Below are 21,379 nucleotides of genomic sequence, written 5' to 3'. Positions count from 1 at the left end.
TAGTCCAGAATGGGGGGAAGTATATCATAATTCCTCCATATTTATATCCTTAGATGATTTCCCCATTCTTGCAGTCATGTGATTTGTAGTGGTTAGAAGAGGGCGGGGAGTGAATTTAGCATTCCATATTGATGTCTATTGATTAGATATTGCCCACCTTAATATCATTGAGGTTCCTCTAAATAGAGTGATATGTAACCTTTTTCTTATATGATATTCTAACCTGGTAGCTTTTGTTTATTTTAACAAGTTACTTACTACTCACATGTATTGTTCTACTAAATGTAGTCAATTAACAATCTTGTACTGTTTACTAATATCTAATTGATATTCATTTGCATATATCATTGTGTTTGTTACTCATTTATGTTTATAATCTTATAACCAATAAATATGCATACTTTATAATACCTGTGTATTATTTGTATATTGCAAAACTACATCCTTAAGCGTTAATGTCATCCTGTCATAAAAAGAACTTGTTGATATCTGAGGAAATAGTCGGACTCAGATGTGAATTGTATTGATTAGCTTTGTCTACAATTCACCAGGTCATAATTTTGAGATTTTTAATAATTTTCATATTTTAAAATTTTTCATAATTAATCATTTTTTATGACCATAATTCATAATTGAGTTATTACCGCACGACAGAATGGACTGTGTAATACTTGATTTTACCCGTGGTGGTGTTGCAGAACAATTGATCACTTAAAGGGGTACTCTGCCCTTAGACATATTATCCCCTATCCAAAGGATAGGGGATAAGATGTCTGATCTCGGGGGTCCCACCGCTGGGGAACCCCATGATCTCGGGTGCGGCATCCCAAACATCCGGTGCACAGAGCGGACTTCGCTCCGTGCCAGATGACTGGTGATGTGGGGTAGAGGCTTGTGACGTCATAGTCACGTCCCGCTCGTGATTTCACGGCCACGCCCCCTCAATGCAAGTCTATAGACTTGCATTGAAGGGACGTGGCCGTGATGTCACAAGCTGGGCATGACCGTGAGGTCACAAGCCTCCGGTGTTGCACCTAACGCTCTAAATGATTGCCTGGTGCAGCAGGGAGATTGCGGGGGTCCCCAGCGGCGGGACCCCCATGATCAGACATCCTATCCATTATCCTTTGGATTGGGGGATAAAATGTCTAGGGGAAGAGTACCCCTTTAAGGCCAGCCTCTCCAGATTACAGATAATCACTGGGGGCCCCATCAGGGGAGATATTTTCATCATCTTATTGTCAATGGATCCTTTTAACAAGTAGGGATTGTCCTAAGTGGAGAGTATATTTAAGAAAATGTCCACACACAACATCTTCCAGACTGATATAATGTTGTCAATCATTGAGTAGTACCACCCACAATGGCCCCGACATACGATCATTTCAACATACGATGGCCTTTCAGAGGCCATCGCATGTTGAAGGCAGCATCAACATACAATGCTTTTGTATGTCGGGACCATCCCATAAACGGCTATCCGGCAGCGCATTTACGGTGCCCCGTGTGGTACGCTGATGATCACTTACCTGTCCTCGGGGCACCGGCGCGTCCTCTTCGGGATCCCTGCATCGTCTGTGCGCTCTATCGTCGTCATCACGTCGCTGCGCACGCCGTCCCGTCATCCAATAGGAGCAGTGTGCGTAGCGACGTGATGGTGGCGACGGAGAGCGAGGATGCCGGGGAAGAAGAGGCCTTGCCGGAGCGTCGGGCACGCGGTGACAGCGATGGAGGGCGACATCCAGGGCAGTGGTGATGGTCCGGAGCGGCGGGAACACGTGAGTACAACCTCCAATGCCAGTGGTCTTCAACCTGCGGACCTCCAGATGTTGCAAAACTACAACTCCCAGCATGCCCGGACAGCCGTTGGCTGTCCGGACATGCTGGGTGTTGTAGTTTTGCAACATCTGGATGTCCGCAGATTTTAGACCACTGTCCTATAATTTACATTGCACGGATCCCTCAACATACGATGGTTTCAACAAACGATGGTCCATTTGGAACGGATTACCATCGTATGCTGAGGGACCACTGTATCAATCAGCTCATCTCCTCCTGCTCTGTAACATGATGCCTGCTCATTGGACTGTTTTTGTGCTCAGAACACATGTTGGTGTTGTTATAGGGAGACTGTAAGGATCCACATCAATTAATCCACATGAAAGCTTGAATAAAAGAACAAAGGATCCAAATAAAATCATAGTGGGGAGGGAGATTTACTCCTGTTTATGTGTGTAAAAGAGAGTTGGCAGGAAAGAAAAAGGTTGTAGTCTCCTGAAGAAACAAATATTACGATGCAGATCTCACTATTCAAACGTTGAAATATATCCTAGTAAGAAGACGTAGCATGGAAAGAGAAGCAGTCCACACGTTCAGCATCAAATGACTAAAAGGTGACATTTTCCATTATGAAATCGCCTCCTGATGGTGGTCTTCTGATGGTTCAGTAATTGTGCATTATCCATGAGAAGGGTTAGCGCTGTGATAAAACACAAATATAAACATTTTTCTGTTTTTTGAACCTTGTCCACTTGTCTTTATTACGATCATGACTTCTTAGATGTGTGTTCTATATAGATTGGGATAGTATTTATAGGAAGAAAGGTTATGAGATTTGTTTCTTCTTTGACTGCCTAGCATGCTAATCCACCTGGCTGGTACACGTAATACTCGGCTTGCATACTAATAACCGCTTCATGTCCCAATTGGCATTGAGCAGAGAGTTGACAGTGAAAGGACTATGTGCTACTCGGTAAGTCATATGGTGAACACTTTCAACTTGTCCTCTTTTTTTATGTTATATTACAAATGTAGGTTCCATAGGATTACAAACATATGGCTGTTTTTTCCATTACATTTTTTTTTTTTTTTACAATGTTAGATAAATGTTATGGCCACACCTATCATATTGGCAGCCCATGCAGTGACTATGGGGCCTTGCTTAGGTTAGTTCTACTCCCTTTTTCTGTAGGCTGTAGACTGCTTTAACAATAAATGGCTTGTACAGTGTAGTGAGAACCCATTGTCATGTACAATATCACAGAATTTTGAGTTAAAGGGACTGTGTTATCAGAAAATTACCTTTTGTTTAAATCACGTTCTTATGTTAACCACAATTTTAAAATATTTATTTTTTGTTTCCACTTTGCCCGCCAGGTCTAAAACTAAGATGAAATAAAAAAAGCACAAACGGATGCGCTCCGTAGTGTAACACCAAAGGTGAGTTGGTAACGCTAAGTATGAATTGCGCTTACCACATGGAGTTGTACTCCAACCAAGTACAACAATGGAACAGGGCGTATCATCAAAGGGTCTCTGCAGCTTCGTCCCGCTGAAATAGAATCACGATAAAAACAAGCAATCTCCAGGTAGCTAAGCGGGATCAATGGAAGCGCTGAGACCAGATAAGAAGTTAAAAGGATTTATTTCCCATAATGCAACGCGTTTCACGGTCACCCGCTTCCTCAGGCATGATGCCTGAGGAAGCGGGTGACCGTGAAACGCGTTGCATTATGGGAAATAAATCCTTTTAACTTCTTATCTGGTCTCAGCGCTTCTATTGATCCCGCTCTGCTACCTGGAGATTGCTTGTTTTTATCGTAAGACTAAGATGAGGCTTCCTGTTCTGTATACGGTAGATTACTTCCCAGCAGTGTACTCCCTATCATCACAGACAAGATTAGAGTAAAAAGTGACACCAGTGTATAGATAACAGAGGTACAAACAATAGCTGATTCTCACAGGTCAACACCCCTCCCTGTTGAATGAACTATGAAAAGGTAGCAGAGAATGCCCAGTAATGTCTCCAATTTATGTGAATGGGACAGGTTCTGCCTATTGTTGGCCACAGATCTTGCTGTAAAGCATATCACTAAATGCTGTTGAAAACAGCTCAGGTAAGATGGCAGTTCCCATAATAATGCACAAAAAAAAGAATAAAAAATATGACAAAAAAGACACAGATTAGAAAAAAACCTGGTTCAGTATTTCCGCCCCCCCCCCCCTCAAAAAAAGAAAAGAGAGAGAGAAAAGAAAAAAAAAAGAAAATCTAAGAGATACATTCCTTTTTGGAGATGTGTGTCCTCTGTTCAGGATCATCTTTTAGAGTAGTGAGCAGTTACATATAGAAACATGGAAATTTAGCAGTTTCCATTCTGGCTATTAGGCCTAAAACTGAGCTGGGGCTTCCTGTTCTGTACAGATTACTTCCCTGTAGTATCCTCCCTATCATCACAGACAGGAGTAGGGTGAAATGTGAAACCAGTGTATAGATAACAGAGGTACATGCGGGAGGAGAGGTAAACAGCTGTCAGACACCTCTGGTGGGTTATTTCTAGAAAAAAAACCATCAAGTGGCTGAAATCCAAATTCAACATGCCTGAGCTTTCTCTCTGACATCATCTTTTGGGGAGCACTGTGAGGCACCCATATATATATATATATATATATTTTAGTTAAAAGTTGTGGCTTTAGCCAACTTTACGTCATTTAGTAGCTATGGGACAGCGTGAGAATGACTGGCAGGGGAAGGTTTGCAAGGAAGTTAAGTATTTTTTTTTTCTTCCACCTGCCTGAACATAATTTTATATAAAAGTTATCTCCTAGAATGGATACGCTGTGAATGGGCATCTTTAGTGAAGCAACCCCCTTGTTCACTCCCATGAGATTAATCAACAGGTTTTTTTCATTATGTAAAGTTTGTACATTGTTAACCCATAAACTCTGCAATGTTCGCAGCTCATTTGTAAAGTTTCATTTAAGTACAAGGCCCGTCTCTGAACTGTTTAATATTCTCTGTAATAGAAGCATTGCTTTCTCATTTCTCTGTCTGCTCATTAGTTGTATAAAACCCCGGAGCTGCTTGCAGTTCATTAGTATTTATTTACACAAATTGGCGCGTGTGCAGAATTCCAGACACTGAAGCAGCCCACAGACTTCCCAGCATAACTAAGGGGATCCTTTGTACACTAGTGCAAGGAAGAACACTGCCAACTTTTTTTTGCAACCAAACAGATTTGAAGGGTTAAGGTTAGGACATTTTATTAGATGTTGTGCTCCAATATATCATAACATAAAAATGCTAGAGCTTTTCTTAGAGTTCTGTGTAATGCAATTCCTCTGTTATTTCTTCTAGTAATGTATAAATAAATGTATAAAGGGGTATTACCATTACCCTTGTCAAAACAGCATGCCCCTACTCGCTCCAGACTGTCCAAAGTTGCACCTGTTTGTCAGGGGGACTGATAGCAGTTGTCAATTTATTCAAATATTTCTAGGAGGAATAAAAGTGTAGCGGCACAGCACAAAGAACGTTTGCATTTTTTCATGGGCTGAAGTATGCTGTAGATGAGCGTCCATCTTAAGATCAGCACTTGTTTAAAGAGTCTATTGAAAGGCTTATAAGCCAACGGAAGAAAATAAAAAAAACAGGACGTACCTCGGGAAGACTATATGGGGTACATTTATATGTGGAAAAATTGGCTTATGAGCGTAAAAATAAAAAATGGTCAGCAGCCTCGTGGTCCCTTCGGCTTCAAATTGTTTAGGCCGGTGTAGTAATCCAAGTGGTATCGGCTACGGGGAGCCAGAAAACAGAGATTTCTATTGGGGCGCTTCTCCAGGCAGGATGTGCAACTTCAGTTTCAGGCGTTATAAAAAGATCTTTATTGGGTAGTGTGCTACGCAAAAACAGTGTATATTAGCGTATATTACTGCCACACACTGTGTCCCTGGTATGTTACTGGCACACTGTGCCCCTGGTATTTTACTGCCAGACTGTGCCTCTGGAATAATACTGCCACACACTGTGTACCTGGTATAATACTGCCACACACTGTGCCCCAAAATATATTACTGCCACACACGTCCCTCCTGGTATATTTCTGCCACATACTGTGCCCCCCAATATAATATTGCCAAACAATGTGCCCTGTACCGAATAATTGTACCTCTGTTTCCCTTAAAACAATAAATGATGTGTCTGTGCCCCCACAATGATCGATGCACTATGCTGCCATGCCAATTTTGCCCCAACATGAACTGTGCCACTATGCCCCTGCCTTAACTGTGCCACTATGCCCCCTTGTGGTGTCCCAGTACAGGTACATTGTATCAAGGTATTGTAGGCCATGTCAGATTGAGACCTCTAGTGTCCTGGGGGCTCCCCTGCAGGGACTAAACCATTTCTAATGTGTATTTGCACTGTTATAACTTAGCAATCCGTTATTAGGTGTCTGTAGCTTTAAGTATGTTACCTAGCAACCTCATGCTTAGTCAGGGTATGTGAGAGTGGAGGACTGAGGGCTAGACTAAACTTTTGTGTAAGGTGTTATATTATGGTATTACTTGTATGTAAATGTATTGTAAATCCTAAAGGGGATACAGACAACTCTATGATCCACAGCTGCCTGGCCAATGGGCTTTAGTTTAGCCTTCCCTTATAAGGGGTGGCATTTCCTGTGTAGAGGAGTTGAGTGGAGTTCAGGGTTCAGAGTGAAGAATCGGCAGTTCATTTCAGTTCAGAGTACAGAGTGGAGGTCCGAGCAAGTTCAGAGGAGGTGAAGCTCCGGAGTAGCAGAGAGAATCCGCAGAGGAGTGAGAGCAAAGATTAGAAAGAGATAAGAAAAGCATGAAGTAACCCCAACTAATATCAAGCCTTTACTTCAGCCTTGATCAGAGAATTCCTAAAGGACAATTCATTATCTTCCAGCGAAAAGCTACAAATCTACCGACACTTCAGTGAGTGACTTTAATCTCAAGCCTAATATAGCGCAGGCCTAAAATTCCTAGTCCTGCCGTAAGGGCCAAGCATATATGCAATATCAAGTCCTGGCACTGCAAGCTGTGTGGTCCTATAGAGACTGTCTGTTAAACCTTTGGGAGACTTTGGTTGAGCGCTGTGGAGATTGTACCACCTATCTTCAAGTTAGTAAATCCTCCATTAAACTGCAACCTAGTGTGGAGTCCATTCTTTCCTTGCTAGCCTGTGGGGAGACGGAGTTCCCCGGACCTGTAGTACCCCGGGAGATACCAAGACTACAGTGACGTCACGTGACATTAAGGGTTAATACCATCCGAACCTGGGTTCATAACCCCCCCCCCAAGAACCAAGTAGCTAACCCCAGCATAGTGTCAGTCGCGGGTTTCACTCGTGGTTACCACATGTTTTTGGCGTCCACGAACAGGATTCGGGTGTAAGCCTTAACTATTCAGCCACTAAAGCAAGTCCTTCCCCCAAGTCTGAACTGTGTCATTGAAAGTCGGAGACTGCTGCCCTCCTCCCCTCCAGTACGACGCCATGATGGCGGGGCTCCTCCGTTCTACCTGGGGAAGCCTGTACTTCCTAACTACAGAGGGGATCCCTTTTCACTCAAAGATTTCCAAGAGAGCTTCCAGAGCATCTTTTCTCTTTATTCTCTCCCCCCCTAACCAACAGGTGCTGTTACTCATGGGGCAACTGCAGGGACCTGCACGTGAAGAAGTTCGCACCTGGCCCACTTCTGAGAGGACTACAGTAGTGCAGATCTTCGAGGGATTGCACCAGGTATTTGAGTCCCACTCCCCCTCAGAGGTCCGCCTCTGACTATATGAGAGGCGACAAAAGCCAGGTGAGACACTACGGGCATACGCAGTAGCCTTACAAAATGCCCTGGAGGCAGTTCAAAAACTCTCTGCGTTTAAGCGTCTAGCCCTTCAAGTCATAGAGCAGGGGGCAGACCCTGAGAAATGTCCTGACCATAGATCAGAGCCCATGGGTGCGGCGGCTAGCTCTACGCCACTGTTACCAACAACCCCCACACCCGTGGCTGACACTCCAACCCCCACCACAATTTCTGAAATCCAAGGGATCAAGCAGGACATTGCCCAGCTCACTCAAGTGGTAAAGGAGCTAGTTAATCAAGCCACTAGGGTCAATAGAGAGCCTCCAGTGACTAAGAGACCTACCCCTGCTCCTCCTCCCCATTCCAGTGACTCTCGCCCAGGTTCTTCTAGTCGGCCTTTTTGTGATTATTGCAACAAACCCGGGCATTGGAAGATGCAGTGCTGGGCTTTAAATGGGCATCCCCTGAGGTCGAGGGCCGGCCCTCAGGAAAACAAATCACAGGTCCAGTAGAAGAGCAACCCCACTCAGGACAATCATTGTACATTGCATCCTGCCCCTATGTAAATGTTACTATAGATGGTATCCAGCTGCAGGCACTGATTGACACAGGCTCGCAGGTGTCTACCATCTCTAAGGGCCTATTTTATAAATATTGGAATGTTGATACATTGTTTGAGCCAGATGGTATGGATTTTAGTGTCATGGCAGGAGACGGGAAACCAATTCCCAGACATGGGTACTGGGAGCCCACTATTCAGCTGAGAGGTCACACACTTAGGGGGCAAGGAATAATTTTTACCAATGTGACGGTACCAGGGGCCACAGAGTTCATTCTAGGGATGAACATCATGAGACATTGCTTCACTGATATTGTAGATGCTTTGCATGCCTCTCTCCCTTACATGTCTCCTTCAGGACAAAGGACTGCGCAGCACCATCTCAAAATTCTGCGGGCGGAGCAGAATTTTGTGAACCAAAAAGGAGAGATCTGTAAAGTCCGGATCCAGGACATGAGGTCGGTGACCCTACAGCGAAATACGGAAACAATTTTATGGTGTCAAGCGCGTCCTGGCATAAGGAATCAAGATTATCAGGCCTTGTTAGAATCTCTACAGTCTGAAGACTTTCCCCTTGGTTCGGGCTGCAAAAAGCCTAGTGACAGTGATAAATGGACGAGTCCCAGTTCGCTTGGTCAATCAATCCGGTGTAGCCACTGTGTTGCCAAAATAGACCCCAGTGGCCCAACTCTTCTTCTTGGACTCCAGTGATATTCTCTCCTCACGAAAGGTGGCTCAACAGCATACTGCCCAAACTACACCAGGTTATACAGAAAGTTCTCCAGAACCTTGGTGGCGCCAGCTACTAGTAGGAGGCTCCCTTACCCCATCGGAACAAGTCAAAGGGGTCATTGAAGTGGCGAAGAGGTATCAAGATGCCTTCAGCAAACATCCAACCGATTTTGGACAAACTTCTATTATCAAACATCGAATCTTGACTGGTGATAAACCTCCCATCAAAGAAAGGCATCGGCCCGTCGCACCGGGTATGTACCAAACAGTCAAGAAGCTGTTAGCCGACATGAAGGACGTGGATGTGATCCAAGAAAGTCAGAGTCCCTGGGCCGCTCCCATGGTGTTGGTCAAGAAGAAAGATGGGACCATCCGTTTCTGTGTCGATTACAGAAAATTGAATATCACCCATAAAGACGCATACCCTCTCCCCCGGATTGAGGAGTCACTCACTACGTTGGGTTCTGCAGCATACTTCTCCACGTTGAATTTGACCAGCGGGTACTGGCAAGTGCCCATGGCCGTAGAAGATAGAGAAAAGACAGCCATTGTAACCCCTGTGGGTCTGTTCGAATTCAAGAGCATGCCCTTTGGGCTATGCAACGCCCCGGCTACCTTACAACGGCTGATGGAGCGATGCCTAGGGCACCTTAACTTTCAGAGTGTCCTACTCTATCTTGATGATGTGATCTTGTACTCCAAGTCTTACCAGGAACATTTGACTCACCTGTCTGATGTATTTCAAGTATTGATCCAGCATGGTTTAAAAGTCAAGCCCTCCAAGTGTCACTTACTCAAGCCACAAGTACATTACCTGGGCCATGTCGTCAGAAGGGGTTCAACCTGACCCGGCTAAAGTGGAAGTCGTCAAGAACTGGCCTACCCCACGCACTGTCAAGGATATCAGGAGCTTCCTAGGATTTGCGGGGTATTATCGCCGCTTTATCCCTCATTTTGCCCAAATCGCCGAGCCTGTGAAGCTACCTGTGGAATGGGCTAAAGAACAAGAGGTGGCCTTTCAAGCCCTGAAACATCTATTGACAGAGCCCCCCATCCTGGCCTATCCGGATTATACTCAGCCTTTCTGACTGTATACAGATGCCAGTTTTGAAGGACTAACAAGTGATAGCTTACGCCAGCCGGAACCTGCGAGGAGCCGAGAAGAATGATTCCAATTACAGTTCATTTAAGTTGGAGCTCCTGGCCCTCGTGTGGGCGGTCACCGAAAAATTCAAGGACTACTTGGCAGCAACCTCGTTCACTATTTATATCGATAACAACCCCCTGGCTCACCTGAACACCGCCAAACTAGGGGCTCTGGAGCAAAGATGGGCCTCCAGGCTGGCCAACTATGATTTCTCTATTAAATATCGAAGTGGCAAGTCCAATGTCAATGCGGATGTGCTATCTCAAATGACTCCCGGCGAAGATCCCCTGGTGGAGGACAGGTGGGAAGATGTGGAGATGCCCCCATTCTATCAGAGGTTTGTGAACCAAGATGTAGCAACCACCCTCGAGGGGAGGGAGTCTAGGTCTAAAACAGTCCAGGAAAAAGGGTACCCCCCCCCCCCCCCGTTTACGCCAGCGTCAGAGTGACTATGAATTGAAAAGTCTGTGGCGCCAGAGAAAGAGGCTATTTGTGCACAAGGGAATGGTGTATAGGAACTTCTTGGACCCAGTGTCTGGCGAAAGGCAACATCAGATCCTGATTCCTCGGAGAGAGGCTGCAATGGTTCTGAATGCCTACCACAATCAGTCAGGACACTTTGGGGTTCACAAGACAGAAGCCACCGTCCGACGCCGGTTCTACTGGATTGGGATGAGAAGTGATGTTGAAAAATGGTGCAGTGAGTGCGCAGTTTGCAGTATCACCAAGAATGGCCGCAAGGATGCCCGAGCACCCCTCCATTACATCCAGAGTGAGAGGCCCAACCAATTGGTTGCATTGGATCATGTCAAGCTATCACCTACCCGGTCCGGGTATTCATATGCCCTCACCATGGTGGATCACTACTCCAAGTGGGTAGTGGTTGTGCCAGTCAAAGATCTAACGGCCAAGACCAAAGCCCAGATGTTCTACACCCATTGGGTATGTCAGGATTCGGCAGACTGGAGGTGGATTCTCTGTGTCAGAGAGGGATTGGCGTGGACCGTACCGGTGGACCGGTTCTAAGTTGCTACTGGTATTCACCAGAGCCCGCCGCAAAGCGGGATGGTCTTGCAGCGGCGGTAGCAACCAGGTCGTATCCACCAGTAACGGCTCAACCTCTCTGACTGCTGAGATAGGCGCGGTACAAGGGATTAGGCAAGAGCAAGGTCGGACGTAGCAGAAGGTCAGGGAAGGCAGCAAGGATCGTAGTCAGGGGCAACGGCAAGAGGTCTGGAACACTGGCTTGGGACATACAAGGAACGCTTTCACTGGTACAATGGCAACAAGATCCGGCAAAGCAGTGAAGGGGAAGTGAGGTTATATGAGCAGGGAGCAGGTGGAGGCTAATTAGACTGATTGGGCCAGGCACCAATCATTGGTGCACTCGCCCTTTAAATCTAGGCTATGCGAATCGCATCCCCGTCGTGAGTGTCAGTGCAGCGCTCCCGGCAGGCAATCCAGAAGAAGTGGGAATGGGGAGGGGGGGCAGAGGGTGAAGCTTGTCACGGGGCATAGTGTTAGCAGGAAGGTGGCTATGAGGAGCAGATGTGAGGCATTGTTTGTGACAAGCAGGACCCCAATTCTTGATCTCCCCGGTGGTCCAGTCAAGGGTGGGAGAATGACGTTGGAGCCATGGCAGACCAAGGAGGACTTCAGAGGTGCAGTTGGGCAGAACAAAAAATTCAAATTTCTCGTGATGCAGTCCAATGCTCATAAGCAGGGGTTCTGTGCGGTAACGCACAGTGCAGTCCAATTTTATTCCGTTGACCGAAGAAATGTAGAGCGGCTTGACAAGACGGGTCACTGGGATGCAGAACCTAATAACCAAAGAGGCCAGAATAAAATTTCCAGCAGAACCAGAGTCCAAGAAGGCCACAGCTGAGAAGGAGGAGTTGGCAGAAGGAGCAATCCGCACGGCACAGTGAGACGTGGAGAAGCAGAATTCACACCAAGGGACGCCACTCCCATTTGAACAGGGTGCGTGCGTTTCCCAGACGCGGAGGACGAATAGGGCAGTCCACCAAGAAATGTTCGGTACTAGCGCAGTACAGACATAAATTTTTATCTCTGCGGCGAGTCCTCTCTTCATGGGTCAGGCGAGACCGATCCACTTGCATAGCCTCCTCGGCGGGAGGCACAGGGGTAGATTGCAAAGGATACTGGGAGAGAGGTGCCCAGAGATCAAGGTCCTTTTCCTGGCGGAGCTCCTGGTGTCTTTCAGAAAAACGCTTGTCGATGCGGGTGGCCAAAAGGATAAGTTCAGACAGGTTAGCTGGAATTTCTCGTGCGGCCAGTACATCTTTGATGTTGCTGGATAAGCCTTTCTTGAAGGTCACGCAGAGGGCCTCATTGTTCCAGGCTAGCTCTGAGGCAAGGGTACAAAACTGGATGACGTATTCGCCTACGGAAGAAGTTCCTTGGACTAGGTTCAGCAAGGCAGTCTCGGCAGAGGAAGCCTGGGCTGGCTCCTTGAAGACACTACGGACTTCAGCAAAGAAGGACTGGACTGTGGCTGTGGCAGGATCATTGCGGTCCCAGAGCGGTGTGGCCCAAGACAAGGCCTTTCCGGACAGAAGACTAACTACGAAAGCCACCTTAGACCGTTCTGTAGGAAATTGGTCCGACAACATCTCCATATGTAGGGAACATTGAGACATGAAACCACGGCAGAGTCTAGAGTCCCAATCAAACTTGTCCGGCAGGGACAAGCGGAGGCTAGGAGCGGGCACTCGCTGCGGAGGATGTGCAGGAGCTGGCGGAGGAGATGGTTGCTGCTGTAGCAGTGGCAGAAGTTGTTGTAGCATGGCGGTCAACTGCGACAGCTGCTGTCCTTGTTGGGCGATTTGCTGAGATTGCTGGGCGACCACCGTGGGTAGGTCAGCGAGACTTGGCAGCGGCACCTCAGCGGGATCCAGGGCCGGATCTACTGTCAGGATTCGGCAGACTGGAGGTGGATCCTCTGTGTCAGAGAGGGATTGGCGTGGACCGTACCGGTGGACCGGTTCTAACTTGCTACTGGTATTCACCAGAGCCAGCCGCAAAGCGGGATGGTCTTGCAGCGGTGGTAGCAACCAGGTCGTATCCACCGGTAACGGCTCAACCTCTCTGACTGCTGAGATAGGCGCGGTACAAGGGATTAGGCAAGAGCAAGGTCGGACGTAGCAGAAGGTCAGGGCAGGCAGCAAGGATCGTAGTCAGGGGCAACGGCAAGAGGTCTGGAACACTGGCTTTCACTGGCACAATGGCAACAAGATCCGGCAAAGCAGTGAAGGGGAAGTGAGGTTATATGAGCAGGGAGCAGGTGGAGGCTAATTAGACTGATTGGGCCAGGCACCAATCATTGGTGCACTGGCCCTTTAAATCTTAGAGAGCTGACGCGCGCGCACCTAGAGAGCAGAGCCGCGCGTGTCAGAACGTGACAGCTGGGGACCGGGACAGGTAAGTGGCTTGGGATGCGATTCGCGAGTGGGCTCGTCCCGCTATGCGAATCACATCCCCGTCGTGAGTGTCAGTGCAGCGCTCCCGGTCAGCGGGTCTGACTGGGGCACTGCAGAGAGGAGAACACCGCGAGTGCTCCGGGGAGGAGCAGGGACCCGGAGTGCTCGGCGTAACAGGGTACAGATACTCGGATGCCCTGAGACTGTCTTGTCCGACCGAAGACCGGCCTTTGAGGCCCAACTATTCCAGGAATTGTGCCAGTTCCATGCGTGTAAGAAACTCAGAACCACTGCTTATCACCCGCAAGGGAATGGACTTTGTGAAAGAATCAACCAGGTGTTCATCCACATGCTGAGAGCTGCATCTGTATCTCGACCTGAAGAGTGGCCTCGATTGATGCCCGAGTTGTTGGAAATTTATAACAATACCACTCACTGCTCCACGGGATACACTCCATTTTATCTAATGATGGGCCGACATGGCCAACTGCCCAGGGACAGGATCTTTGGCCTTCAAGCACCTTTCAACAACTCGCCACAAGCCTCTATTGAATGGGTCTCTGAACACCAGAAAAAGATTCAAGAAGCAAAAGAGATTGTCAACAAAAAAAATGGGTGAGGCACACTATAGACAGCAACAGGACTATAACCGCCATCCCTCTGCCCATCCATTGCAGATTGGTGACAAAGTTTGGCTGAAGAAATTCCCCAGGACTCATAAATTGGACTCCATTTGGGAAACGGAACCTTATACGGTGATCGCCGTACCCTACCCAGACAAACATGTCTACACAGTCCAAAAAGCAGGGTATGAGCCGCAAGTTGTTCACCAGAATCGGATCATGATGTGTCATAAAGGGGATTTGCCTTTATTGCCGCCTTCTTCTGCACCCCCAAATCTTCCACCTCCAGTTCAGCCAGCACAAGTCCAGCCAGCAAGAACAGTTGAGCCTGAGAGACCGCTCCTAATGTTTGAAGATGATCCTCTCTTCCCTTCAGATCAAACTGTCTTCTTCGGCTACATGCCAGCCAAGGCTACCCCATCAACCCCAGTCTTGGCGCCAGAAGCCTGAGAGTTTACTCCAGTCATCCATCCACCTGCCTCAATTTCATCTGAATCTTCCAATTAGTGTTGCTCGCGAATATTCGCAATGCAAATTTTATTCGCGAATATCGCATATTCGCGAATTCGCGAATATTCGCGAATATAGCGCTATATATTCGTAATTACGAATATTCTTTTTTTTTAAATATATATATATTTTTTTCACAGTGATCATCCCTCTTTGCTTCCAGCTTGTGTGGTGTAAAGAAGGCTCTAATACTACTGTGTGAGACTGGTGTGCGAATTTTCGCATATGCGAAAATTTGCATATACAAATTTTCGCATATGCGATTTTTGGCTTATGCTAATTTTTTATATGCTACTTTTTGCATATGCTAATTTTCGCATTCGCGAATTTTCGCATATGCGAAAATAAAACGTGAATATTACGAATATGCGAATATTCGCGAATATTCGTGAATTCGAATATGGCCTATGCCGCTCAACACTACTTCCAATGTGGGAGAATGCTCTGTGAATCAGGAATCATCACCTGTCCCCGTTGCCGAGAACGAAGGCGCTGTTGCCAGTCCAGCAGAATCAAACCCTCATGTAGAGATTGTTGTTCCAGAAAATTCAGAGATGGTGTTGCGTAGATCCACACATTCTAATTTTGGACAACCCCCAGCAAGATATAGGGATTAGTCTAATAACATGTACATAAACATATGTAGATAAACTACATGCACATAAGTCAGTATATACCTCAAGTATACTTCATTGATAATTCACTACAAGTGTATCTAATTGGTAAACCATTATCAGCTCAAAACCTTTTAACCCTGTTTGTGCACAGGAACCTACCTGGCCAGTAAGTATCCTGTCCCTAACCTAAGCACTACAGTAAAGAAAAAGGGGTATATAAAAATGTCTAGCTTTGTATTACATGCATACATAGAAATGTCTAGCATAAAATAAAATGTGTTCTGGGGAGAAGTGCTTGATCGCCCAAGGGCCCCAGTAGCCAAGGCATTGAGTAGAGAGCCTCCGGCAGCCCAATCCACACCTATTAGTATGAGAAATGTATCTAATGTTACGTAATTTAAGGTAATTTAATGTACAGTAAAGTTATATAAGTCTGTTTATTCAGCTACAAAACTGTCAAGTTAGACATGTCAATTGTGTATAGTGTTTCATATGCATAGTCCACTTATAGAAAGTACATAGAAAGGTCTTTGCAAATGTATATACATGTGTACAGGTTATAAATAGTAAAATAGCTAAATCTTATTAATAAAAACCCTTCAATACTCTGGGTAATCAGTCTACTAAACCAGTCTGTTAGTATACTTAGATAAATGCTATCCCATTTACACCTACTTATTATACAGGTGACAAAGCATATAATGACAATACTATCCTAGTTATAACTATAAATATAAATAGTTTATACACATAGGTATAGTCTGAAGGTTATGTTAGAGGTCCAACAAAAAAAAAAAAAAAAAAAATCCTGTTTGAAACACTTTGATAAGATATAATAGGTATATATTCTGTCTGGGACCCAAATAACCATGTATCCTACACCAATAATGTTTCGTATCCTACCTGTAAAAGCCTGACATGGACGTTTGTGTGTAAAATGCCTCAGGACTTATTATGTGTTTATTTCTCCAAAGCCTGAAATGGATGTTTGTGCATAAAATGCCTCAGGACTCACTTCGCTCTTCAATCCGACAGTACCTTTATCGTTGAGGACGACTTCTGTTTAGTGGTGGGGTTTGTGGTGTCCCAGTACAGGTACATTGTATCAAGGTATTGTAGGCCCTGTCAGATTGAGACCTCCAGTGTCCTGGGGGCTCACCTGCAGGGACGCAATCGTTTCTAATGTGTATTTGCACTGTTATAACTTAGCAATCCGTTATTAGGTGTCTGTAGCTTTAAGTATGTTACCTAGCAACCTCATGCTTAGTCAGGGTATGTGAGAGTGGAGGACTGAGGGCTAGACTAAACTTTTGTGTAAGGTGTTATATTATGTTATTACTTGTATGTAAATTTATTGTAAATCCTAAAGGGGATATAGACAACTCTATGATCCACAGCTGCCTGGCCAATGGGCTTTAGTTTAGCCTTTCCTTATAAGGGGTGGCATTTCCTGTGTAGAGGAGTTGAGTGGAGTTCAGGGTTCAGAGTGAAGAATCGGCAGTTCATTTCAGTTCGAAGTACAGAGTGGAGGTCCGAGCAAGTTCAGAGGAGGTGAAGCTCCGGAGTAGCAGAGAGAATCCGCAGAGGAGTGAGAGCAAAGATGAGAAAGAGATAAGAAAAGCATGAAGTAACCCCAACTAATATCAAGCCTTTACTTCAGCCTTGATCAGAGAATTCCTAAAGGATAATTCATTATCTTCTGGCGAAAAGCCACAAATCTACCGACACTTCAGTAAGTGACTTTAATCTCAAACCTAATATAGCGCAGGCCTAAAATTCCTAGTCCGGCCGTAAGGGCCAAGCATATATGCAATATCAAGTCAAGGCACTGCAAGCTGTGTGGTCCTATAGAGACTGTCTGTTAAACCTTTGGGAGACTTTGGTTGAGCGCTGTGGAGATTGTACCACCTATCTTCAAGTTAGTAAAGCCTCCGTTAAACTGCAACCTAGTGTGGAGTCAGGGACGTGCACACATAGGAGTGAAAGGGGGCTGGAGCCCCTGCCCTATTCCTCACCTGCCCCTCTAGTGCCCTCACAAAAGGAGCTGCAGACTCAGGGTGACAGGTGAAGTAAAAAGGATCCATTGCTGGGGAGATTTGTATGGGGTTTATGGAGGGTGCTGTGCCCTCCCTGCAGCAAGGGGGCGCCACTCACCCTGTCATTATCTGCCATTTCTATGCTTCTCTCCACACGGAGGAGACAGGAGCAGAGGAGGCAGAGAGAAGCCCCGCCCACAGCATGTCCGGCCACAGACTTCAGCCTGTGCAGCCCTTACTGTAAGTAACTGTAAATATATGTGAGTGATTGTATGTCAGTGTGTGTGTATATGTATATGTGTGTATGTATGTATATATGTGTGTATGTATACATATGTGTGTGTATGTGTGTGTGTCTATCTCTATGTATATGCCTATATATGTGAGCAAGTGAATCTATGTATGTGTATGTATGTATGTGTGTGTATGTGTATGTATGTGTGTGTGTGTGTATGTGTGTGCGTGTGTATGTATGTGTGTATGTATGCATGCATGCATGCATGTATATGTGTGTATATATGAGCAAGTGAATCTATGTATGTATGTGTGTGTGTATGTATGTATGTGTGTGTGTGTGTCTATCTCTATGTATATGCCTATATATATATGAGCAAGTTAATCTTTGTATGTGTGTATGTATGTATGTGTGTGTGTGTGTGTCTATCTCCATGTATATGCCTATATATGTGAGCAAGTGAATCTATGTATGTGTATGTATGCATGTATGTGTGTATGTATGTATGTATGTGTATGTATGTGTATGTGTGTATGTATGTGTGTATGTATGCGTGTATGTATATGTGTATATATATGAGCAAGTGAATGTATGTATGTGTGTGTATGTATGTGTGTATGCATATGTATGTATGTGTGTATGCATGTATGTGTGTGTATGTATGTATGTATGTGCAGCAGAAAATACGCACGTGTGAATGCACCCTTAGTGGTGGCACAGTATAGTTAAAGGGTAGCTTCCACCATCCTATTTTTTTTTTTTTTGCTAGCCGTTACCCCCCCCCCCCCGCTACGGCACTAGCCCGTTCCCTCCTCCCCCCCGCCCCGCATACCCTGTTCCCTCATTACACTTGCAGTTACTGCAGAGTCCGGCAGCGGGCGTGCAGGGACAGCGAGGCGGCGATGTGCGGGAGGAGTGGCCTCCCAGCCAGTGGCCGGGGAGCCAATGAGCTCACTCCCGCCTGTCTGATTGACAGGCAGGGAGCGAGTGTAGCCTAACTGAAAAAGGACTGATTGCCACTCCAAAATCAGTCCTTTTTCAGTAGCCGGTTTTTAAATGTAAATTAAACCTTTTTAATGAAAAAAAATAAAAAAATAAAAGTATATTAGAGATATGTTGTAGTACATAAGTACTACAACATATCAAAAAATAAAGTTGGTGACAGTGCCCATTTAAATAATAGTGGCACAGTATATAGTTCATTAATGGTGGCACAGTATATAGGGAATTAATAAATGAATGGTGGCACAGTATATAGGGAATTAATAAATGAATGGTGGCACAGTATATAGGGAATTAATAAATGAATGGTGGCACAGTATATAGGGAATTAATAGATGAATGGTGGCACAGTATATAGGGAATTAATAGATGAATGGTAGCACAGTATATAGGGAATTAATAGATGAATGGTGGCACAGTATATAGGGAATTCATAAATGAGTGGTGGCACAGTATATAGGGAATTAATAGATGAATGGTGGCACAGTATATAGGGAATTAATAAATGAATGGTGGCACAGTATATAGGGAATTAATAGATGAATGGTGGAACAGTATATAGGGGATTAATAGATGAATGGTGGCACAGTATGTAGGAAATTAATAGATGGATGGTGGCACAGTATATAGGGAATTAATAGATGAATGGTGGCACAGTATATAGTTCATTAAGGGGGGTACGGTATATAATTAAAGGGAAACTGACAGGCTGTTTACTCGCACTAAACAGTGCATGTATACAAAAATTGGTCTTTCCATTTTCTAGGTATTGCCCCACATTGCCCGCTAATATGCAAAGTCAGTCTTGTGCGCAATGGAGACGGAGCTTCCCTGCCTCCATCCTGTATGCTGTGCTATACCCGGCCGTCTTTGTATATTTATAATTCTTTTTTTTTTGCCAACTCTTGTATATTGTAGCATGTAAGTATATATTAGTGTGGTGTCCATCTCTTCAGTGTAAGAACCAGAGCTGTGTGGAGATTCCTGCATAAGGTGGATGCTGGGTTATTGGGGATGGGGATGGGTGCTGGGTTATTGGTGATGGGTGATGGGTGCTGGGTTATTGGGGATGGGTGATTGGTGCTGGGTGATTGGTGCTGGGTGATTGGTGCTAGGTGATTGGGGATGGGTGATTGGTGATGGGTGCTGGGTGATTGGTGCTAGGTGATTGGGGATGGGTGATGGGTGATTGGGGATAGGTGATTGGGGATGGGTGATTGGGGATGGGTGCTGAGTGATTGGGGATAGGTGATTGGGGATGGGTGATTGGTGATGGGTGATTGGTGATGGGTGATTGGGGATGGGTGCTGGGTGATTGGGGATGGGTGATTGGGGATGGGTGCTGGGTGATTGGTGATGGGTGCTGGGTGATTGGTGATGGGTGATTGGTGCTGGGTTATTGGTGATGGGTGCTGGGTGATTGGTGATGGGTGCTGGGTGATTGTTGATGGGTTCTGTCATATAGAGGTCAGACCGGGGCATATAGGGGGAGATTTATTAAAACCTTTGCAGAGGAAAATCCCTCTGCAAAACGATCTGATTGGTTGCTATGGACAACTGCACCGCTCTTTCTCTGCACAGGTTTTGATGAATCTCCTCTATAATACAGTATATTATAGGGCAGCTGTCACACAGCCAAAGTGTATATACACATGGCAGACCTCAGAGAAACTGTTCTTGACTCAATTTTACAAAAACACCAACTTTTATGGGGGATAGGAATGTCGAGGAGGCCCGGCGGGAGTCCACTGTGTCCCTGGGCCGCAGCACATCTGCCCATTAAGTCTGGCAGATGTTTTTTAAATTATGAAAAGTGCCCTCTTTTTTTACTTGAGCCCCTGCCCTTCAAAATGTCTGTGCACGTCCCTGTGTGGTGTCCATTCTTTCCTTGCTAGCCTGTGGGGAGACGGAGTTCCGCGGACCTGTAGTACCCCGGCAGATACCAAGACTACAGTGGCGTCACGTGACATTAAGGGTTAATACCATCCGACCCTGGGTTCATAACCCCCCCAAGAACCAAGTAGCTAACCCCAGCGTAGTGGCGGTCGCGGGTTTCACTCGTGGTTATCACACCCTTGTACTGTGCCACTATGCCCCCATGACATGTGACATTGTGGCCCTATGAACTGTACCACTATGTCCCCATGTACTGTGCCACTATGCTCCCCTGAACTTTACCACTATGCCTTCATGAACTGCCCCACTATGCCCCCATGAACTGCACCACTATGCCCCCATGTACTGTGCCACTATGCCTCCATGTACTGTGCCCCTATTCCCCATAAACTGTGCCACTATGACCCCCTAAAACTGTGCCAATATGTTCCCATACACTGTGCCACTATGTCCCCACAAGATATGTCATTGTGCTCCCATGAACTGTACCACTATGTCCCCATGTACTGTGCCACTTTGTCCCCATAAACTGTGCCGCTATGCCCCCATGAGATGTGCCATTGTGGCCCCATGAACTGTACCACTATGTCCCCATGTACTGTGCCACTATGCCCCATGAACTGTGCCACTATGCCCCCATGTACTGTGCCACTATGCCCCCATATACTGTGCCACTATGCCCCCATGAAGTGCACCACTATGCCCCCATGAACTGCCACACACTGTGTCCCTGGTATAATACTGCCACACACTGTGTCCCTGGTATAATACTGCCACACACTGTGTCCCTGGTATAATACTGCCACACACTGTGCCCCAAAATATATTACTGTCACACAGGTCCCTCCTGGTATATTACTGCCACACACTGTGTCCCCCCCAATATAATATTGCCAAACACTGTGCTCAGTACCGAATAATTGTACCTCTGTGTCCCTAAAAACTATGAATGATGTGTCTGTGCCCCCGCAATGAATGATG

The sequence above is a fragment of the Hyla sarda genome, chromosome 12, assembly GCF_029499605.1.
Source record: "Hyla sarda isolate aHylSar1 chromosome 12, aHylSar1.hap1, whole genome shotgun sequence".
NCBI classification, from domain to species: domain Eukaryota; kingdom Metazoa; phylum Chordata; class Amphibia; order Anura; family Hylidae; genus Hyla; species Hyla sarda.
Note: the sequence above shows the minus strand (reverse complement) of the source record.